Raw genomic sequence first — 8,366 nt, 5'->3', positions numbered from 1 at the left:
GGGGCGAGGGGGGGGGGGGGGCTGACTCATAACTTTACCAGCCAGCATCCTGGCAGACTCCTTAACCTCAGCTGTCTCAGAACAAAAAGAGCACCACGAGAGCTGACTGCCTGCCATATCTCACCTAAACACCTTCTGACTGGCTGATAACTCTGTGTACACTATTCTACCGCTATGGTGTATAATGCCTACTTTCATAAAATTGGTAAAATATAATAAGTGAAAGAACAAACATTATTCCATTTTACACATTTAAAACTATAATATGCTACAGCGTCACTTAACCTCATCACTTTTCATGTTTAATACTTCTGGTCCATTCTTCACACTGGAAAGTGAAAGTCAAGTTGGGCGCATTGCATTGTGGGATACAGTATTCAATGCAGTGTACTCTATATATTGACAATTTTGGTAAATACAATAAGTCATCTTAATGTTCTATGGCTGAATTCAGAATAGCACACTAGCATACTACTCTTACTATTTCAGTCATATCTTTTATATTGTGGAAATAAGCTTATGCTACTAGTATGCCCTTCCAAATTCATACCATTTCACAAAGTAGGCAGTATTTAGTAGGCAGTATTTAGTGTACACTGTGCGGTATAAGCAGCACACTAGTATTGTAGTATGTTTGGAAAACCTGTTTGGTAACAATTATTAGAGGCACAAATATAGCTTTCACAAACTTCAATATTAAAGTGCTGACGATCATTAATATTTTCAAACATATACAAATGGAAATTAGCAGGTCTGTTTCTGTGGCCTAAATTCACAGCTTCAGAAAGTCTAATTAGAGCCTCTGAGTTCTTGGATGCTGTTCATTGTTGTGAAACAAAAAGATAACTTCAAAAGCTTCAGAGGTTGCCAGCATGGATTCTTGCCAGAGGCTCATTATTAATAGGTCTTACTGGCTGCTCCACACAATTAAAACAGCTGCTGATAGTGTCTAATAAATCTATTTGCACTCGTGCAGCAGGATAAAAAAAAAGAACAAAACTGGCCTCTTTTCAGATTCCACAAATCTATAATACTTGCGCTTCTGAAAGTCATTCCCCACAATCAGCTCAAGCTGAATTTACTCATTATGTGAACCAATAATGGTCTCAGATCAGGGTAAAACACTGGAAAAAAAATAAACTTCTTGTTTTCCAATAAAAATGCACCGTTCAAAAGTTTGGGGTCATTGAGCTTTTTTATTTTTTTATTTTAAAGAAATGTATTCTTTTATTCAGCAAAGACGCGTTTGATAAAGAGTGATTGCAAAACCGCATAAAAAAGTCTTACAAAAATGTATCTTGGATTAAGCCTATTTTTCTTAACTGGAAAATTGTTTTAAGCATTGTATTAAGCATAAATGTGACATCATTTAGTAAGGTCAAACACAATTTGCACAGTTGGGTAGGAAAAATAAACTGGAAAACAAGACAAAATACTGATTAAGCTGATGTTGATTTTGCTTTATAAGCTTGTGACCCACTCACACACCCCTATATAGTTATGGTGGCAGCCACAACAACACAATTAATGTCATTTGTTCACACTGTTGAGTACAAGACTGACACTGTTTTCCTTTCAAATGCGTCTCTCTCATTAAGGGCCGAGAGCCCAGTACTTTCTGTGTTAAAGCTTCATCAGCTCGGTTCCCACAGGTCCCCTGAGCTCTGAAATGATACTGCACTCCCAATTAGGACGACTGTTTTGGGAAACAGGGGAGAACCCTGCATTACAGATGAGAGAGTATAATCAGACTTGTATGTTAATGCATGTTATATTGGGAGAGAATTCCTCATCTGGGGGATGCAGTGCTGTCTTAACCTATAGATAAGTCATAGATATGACCAATTTTAAAGATAACAGTTAATCACAATAATAATAACAATAAATATATTAAAATTCTGCCAAAACTACTACTATTTTGTATTTAATTGAATTATATGGCACTGCCTTTTTTGGATAATCAAGTGAATGAAATACCGTACCAGGAATGCGGGGAAAAAGGACAGCAACACAGCTGAAACGTTTAAGGCCCTGAAAGGTAGTAGGACATTGTTAAAATATCAGTGGTTCAACCGTAATTGTATGAAGCTACGAGAATACTTTTGTGTGCAAAGAAAACAAAAATAACGACTTTTTTCAACAATTTCTTCTCATCCGTGTCAGTCTTTGACGTGTGTTCACGAGAGTACCATGACGCATGCGTGTGATGCTGCTGAAGAAGGAGCCACAGGAAAATGGACTATTTTAACAATGTCCTTACTACCTTTCTGAGCCTTAAACGTGGTAGTTGCTTGCTGTCTATGCAGGGTCAGAAAGCTCTCGGATTTCATCCAAAATATCTTAATTTGTGTTCCAAAGATGAACGAAGGTCTTACGAGTTTGGATTAGGGTGAGTAATCAATGACAGAATTTTCATTTTTGGGTGAACTAACCCTTTAAATCAAATTGCATGATTAATTCTCTATATTATAGACAATGGTCTTTAAAACCCCATATTCCAGATCAAGAGTTTTATGATTCTGAGAGCCATAGTGAAAAGAGAGGTGACAAATAGAGCCATCGAGAAAAGTGACAGAGGCTGGCCTTCAAAAAACCTGGCACTGGTGTCAAAGTGACACATTTTCGGCCGGGCAGAGTCCCAAGCAGACAGATTTCTCATTGTATTCCACTCAAGCGCTCAGTTCACAGAGCAGCGCCTCTACAAAGCTGTCAGTCACATATATTGTGCCACTCCTGCAATGCAGAAAGCAAGGCTTTTACGTGGGCAACAATCTCATCAGAGATGCTCTCGTGCTATAGGAGAGGGAAAGAAACATGTCTAGAGGTTCGATAATGTACATCACGTTAGAAAAATCTTAACGTACCAAACACCTCAGAACTAGCAGAGGAGATCGATACCAATGGAAGTGAGGGGAGCTCCAGCGGGAAATAATTAACATCTCGCAGTTCTGAGAGCAGTGTTGTCATATGTGAAGATTTTCCTAGTAGAAAACCAAAAACCTGGGTAGAAGGAAGGGTGACCTGTGATTCTTTGGGTTTATAAGAGGGCATTTATTTTCCGTTAACAGATACAGGTTTATCAATGGGAGTTGCTGACAACGATATCTAGTTAATATCAATATAATGAGATTCAAACAAAACTGATTAAATGAAAACTTATTTAACATATACTTTACGTAAGTTTTTTTACCTTGAGTGTCAAATGGCCAGTGTTTTTCCCCTTGCAAACCTCTTTTGTAAATTTGGTGAGCGGGTACGAAATTATGCGAAAAGCAACAACCCTGATAGCACACAAACATCTTGGAGACGTCTATTTGATGTATGCATTTACATCTGCAAGATGTATTTTTTAGAGTGTTTGCTCATCTGCAATAGCCTACGTCTGACGTCTCCTGTCAGATGTCAAATAGACATCTAGAAGATGTCTGTAAGATGTTTATTGTTTAGAATGTTCGTAAAACTGCTCTTTCTAAGATGTTTATCAGATGTATTTACACAGCAGATGTTTTCCAGATCTCCAGATCTTTAGCAGACATCTTACAAATTGAAATGTGCAAAACTGTATTAATGTCACAAGAACATTATTAACTATTCATTTTTTATTTTAACAGGCTGCCATTTCTTATGATCTGGATTCCATGAGAAAACTATTTTACAAGGCGCTGATTGAAGTCCTAATGTGATTCAAACAAAAACTAAAAGGTATTAGCCAATTCGTCAAATGTAAAATAGTTACCTACTGCCATGAGATTGTGGAATGCTTAGAATGAACTGTAAAAAAAACGAATAATTTCAAATACCTAATCAAAATTGCTTTTGAATGTAACTGTTTTTGTTACATTGTTGTCAGAAAATTAGAAGTAAACGCATACATCTCACTGATGTCCGAGTGTCGCACTTTACTGATGTTTGCCATTCCAGCTGGAAAACATTAAATTAAGCAATTTTTCACTCTGCTCTCTAGGGATTCATAAATGAGACTCAAGGGAACCTCTGAACTACAGTGTTTGGCCATGATGAAAAATCACTTTGAGCCAAATCACAGAGCTAATAAGATGCATCTGAGCTTTGCATAATTCTGGAACATATGGCGGAATCCTGTTAAGCAAACTGGAAGGCAGACTTTCAAAACCCAGAGGGCAAACAAATGACCTGCATTCCAATAAATATCAGCTACGACTGGTAAATGGATGCATATGAAATGAATATTGACAAATTCATTACATTGAAGCCACGCCATGTCTAATTGTGATGACTGATGCTGACTGAATGGATGGAGCCATAGCCGATATCCATAAAATGTGCCCCTAAATGCGTTATTCTGTCAATGTGTTAGCTATTGATAAATGAGGAGCATTAAATTGTTGAATGTCCTTAAAATAGTTGAACAGACACCATACTGAATGACACATACTGAATGATAACAAGCATTGAACACAGATGGTTTGTTTTGCTGTACAAAGCTGTTTCAATTAGAAAACATCTCCAGGGGGCAAAGGATAAAAAGTCCATTCACTTTACTGACAGCAACTCTTTCTTCTTCTTTGAAAGATTTTTTCAAACAACCCACATTAAAGGGGATAAAATACTATAAAATTACTTTACAGTATTTGTAACAAAATGTATTAATTAATTAATTCATTCATTAATTAAAGGGATAATTTACCCAAAAATGAAATTTGCTGTTAATTTATTAACCTCATCCCATCGATGTAGGTGCCTTTTTTTTTTAGTAGAACAGTAAAGAAGATTTTTAGCTGAAACTGTGGTCCTTTGTACATTGTAATGTCCGTGTCTACAGTCACTATGAGAGTAAAAAAAAAGACAAGCATATCAGGGAACACAAAATTAACCCTTTAATGCATACGATCACACCAGTGTGATCAGACTTGGCTGGTCCCTGAAACGTACGATCACACCGGTGTGATTAGAACTTTCAGTGCGTCACGTCATCAACTGCTGAATTTAAATCCGCTTTCGCGCTTTGGCTGGCGCGGAGCCAGATCGGATGCGCTAAGTGCTTGTCATATTATCACAGATATTCATTGTTTTAACGGTCGCCTAAAAAAACTCACGCTGGGGGCTCAGCTAGAATATTTTAAACTCACGTGCGAAAGGGTTAAGACAGACATAATTTAATCAACTCCAGCACCACACTGATTGCTGGCAGGAAATAATTGCTGTTGTTATGCCTAACATCTCTCTCACACACACAATTCAAAACCCACCTTTACCAGAAGTTACGGAAAAGAAAACAGCAGCACAGATTTGAACAGTTGTATTATGGAGCTTCTATAGACCTTATGTCGCTCCGCCCATTTTCAGCGCTGCATTGGTTGTCTTCTGTCTTGCGTTTGCATTTCCACAGCGTGAAGGTATGTCGTACGACTTTGTTGACATCCGCTTCGAACATTACAATGTACCTTAACCTTTGTTAACTCTACAATAAGCAAATTCACTTAACCAGCTAATTACACTTTCAGAGATAGAGCTACCGCAAAAACGGAAATTTAAAGACAAAACTGAAGTTGGCTGCGCAATTGTTTCTCACATAAGGTCTTGCAATATCCTGATACATTCACCTGCGTGGAGAAAGTGAACATAGATAAACCGGAAACTGTATTCCAGGAGCACCAGAAACTTAATTATGCAAGACGTTTCTCAGATTTTCTCGGATTTTCCCGTTCGGGACAGAGCTTTCACATGCAATTACATTTTTTTACTGTTACATTTGTTCGTGTGCACTTTCACGAGCGAACATGTCTGATGTTTATGTGAAGTTCTTATGTTTTGTAAAGATGAAGTGCCGTACACAATTTCTGCGCTACTACTGCTACCAAACGTAAAATAATAATAAATGACTGTTTTCAAAGAAGTTTAATAAGGCTACATTGACTGGACAGTGTTAATGACGAAATACTTTACGAAATAATAACGAAAACTAAACTAATACCTTTTTGTTAAGAAAACATATTAGAAAAAAAAAAAAGCAATATAGTCTAATTGGAAAAACCTAAACTAAAATAATTTTCCTATGAATCCAAAAATAAAAAATGTCTAGTTTTTAGTTACTATAATAATAGTTATAATAATAGTCATACAATGCAATCTAAACAAAGTTAAAAGGACAAAATAAATAAACAAAAAAATTAAAAACATAATAGCCCTAGACAGATAGTCCCAACAAGAAGCAAAATAAAGTAAACTAAAAATAACAGTCATACAGTGAAAATTCAATTATATTCATAGAACAATGAAATACTGAGAATATATAAATAAACAAGCAAACAAACATACATGCATACGAAACTTCAAAATTCAAAACTTAACCCTGCAGACAGACAGTGTTGTGGGGAATCAACCAAAGTTGTTTTAGCCTTGAAGAAGAGAAAGTATTTTTTTTTTAAATGACACGCTTCATCTTTAACAGCATTAAAAACAAGATCAAACTGAAACATTCTGTCTCTAACAGTGTACTAACCTACAGCAGTCATAATGACCTGCTCTTGATGTGAGTTCAACACACTGGTGCCAAGCATATGGTGAACTCCATATGCTCAACTTCCGTGACATTATCCAACCCAAAAACGCTAGCCTATTCCAGGACAGCCTACAAACTGTAACCCCCGTGTGCAACTCCATGACACCAGCAAATGTAACGTAACACGATTTCTCCTCTAAATTACATTTTTTGAATATTGAATTCTATCATTTTTTCACATTTTTAATCCCTGTTGTTGATATCGAGTTGCACTATGTTGCTATGGCACTCTTTTATATTGCTCCCGCAGAAGCTGTCGCTGGCCGGATGGGAAGGATGCCATAACACGAGGAGGTGGAGAAAAGGCACCTACGGACCTTTCATTATCCATCCACAGAGCAGCTCTGGTCCAGAGTCATGACAGTGTCGGCAGTGCCGCCTCTGTGTGCTTTCATAGCTTTCGTCAGAAAGTCTTACCGCCCTCCTTCACTTTTCAAACAGCCCACAGGTCCTCAGCTTCACAAAGGACCCTGTGGATGGAGCACGCCCCCGCAAACCTGTCTCCCTCATTCTAGCTACAGACAGGAAAACATCTCAGAGTTGGTGTTCAGCATGCCACAGACTGAATCATACATGTCAAATATGACTATGAGTAAACAAGGATGACACATTTATGAGCTAATGTGACTTGAAGTCTCTGAAACAGTTTGTTTTTGTGTCGGATTTACACATCATAAAATGAAATGGAAAAACATGATGAAATACATAAATGATATTGTACAAAAAATATATAAAATCTCAATTATATATATATATATATATATATATATAAACAAACACTTGGAATAATTAAGTTCTTTTTACATATTTTAAAAGAAGTGTCTTATGTATTAAAAAATACAGTAAAAAATAATATTGTCAAATATTATAATTCAAAATAACTGTTTTCTATTGTAAAATATTTTAGATTGTCATTTATTCATGTGATAGCAACGCTAAATTTTCAGCATATTACTCCAGTCTTCAGTGTCACATGATCTTTTAAAAATAAATTCTGCTTACTATTGGTGCTCAATTATTAATGCTAGTTCTTATAATGATCAGTGCTGAAAACATTCTTACTGTGACTTTTAATCAATTTAATGAGTCCTTATTCAGTATTCATTTTGGTTTCTTTTTTATCCCAAACTTTTGAATGGCAGTGTATATTGCATTTTATACATTTATATATACATTTATAATATAAATTTTATATATTTTATATATTTTAATTCTACTTTCTTTTATTTATTTAAGAGTGTAAGATTATATCAGGGCTTGATTTTATACATGAGGAATTGATTGGATGGTAAAAAGTGGTTGTTACCTATCAGTTCAGAGCCAGAGCAAATGCAAATTTGCTAAAATAATAACTAAACATTCTCCATACTTAAAGTCTCTGCATATTAAGCTGAAAAAATGAGAATGAGAATTTTAACATTGAAAAAAAATGACACACTTCACCTTTAAGTAAATGTAATTCATTTTACCCAGTGACTGCTTATATAATTACATTTCAACACTATAATGTAAAGTGTGACCCAATCCTCATTAGACAATTAAATGATTTAGAGAAGTCATCCCCGAATACAAGCAAGCGTTGTACTGTGTGACGGCTCTACATTTTGTCTTTACTGTGGTAATGAAAGGAAGCTAATTCCCACAATTCATTTTGAAAGATGTCACTGCACGCAAATTGTCTGACTAATCACTGCAATTTAAGCACCAACCGCTGAATACAAATATAAATGGGCTTGAGATGTTTTTTTAATAAAGTCACATTTGTTGATGGACTTCAAGAATGGACTATTGCACTCTTGAAGTTTACAATGTGCTCTTAGGAGTG

General features: G+C 35.9%; 1 protein-coding gene and 1 long non-coding RNA gene across 3 annotated transcripts in view; one reads left to right on the top strand and one right to left on the bottom strand.

Annotated features, from left to right (window-relative positions):
• The window catches only part of LOC107671862 (inactive dipeptidyl peptidase 10-like), a 59,217-nt gene that overhangs the window by 38,013 nt on the left and 12,838 nt on the right, over nucleotides 1-8,366 (bottom strand). The gene's annotated exons all lie outside the window — the stretch shown is intronic.
• LOC107671864 (uncharacterized) lies at nucleotides 5,334-7,142 on the top strand. The gene is made up of 3 exons (XR_001632261.1): nucleotides 5,334-5,375; nucleotides 6,473-6,655; nucleotides 6,792-7,142. It is a non-coding gene; the product is annotated as an uncharacterized LOC107671864 (long non-coding RNA).

The sequence above is a fragment of the Sinocyclocheilus anshuiensis genome, unplaced genomic scaffold (genome assembly GCF_001515605.1).
Source record: "Sinocyclocheilus anshuiensis isolate Anshui unplaced genomic scaffold, SAMN03320099.WGS_v1.1 scaffold1089, whole genome shotgun sequence".
In the NCBI taxonomy this organism is placed as follows: domain Eukaryota; kingdom Metazoa; phylum Chordata; class Actinopteri; order Cypriniformes; family Cyprinidae; genus Sinocyclocheilus; species Sinocyclocheilus anshuiensis.
This window is presented reverse-complemented; position numbering and strand designations above follow the sequence as displayed.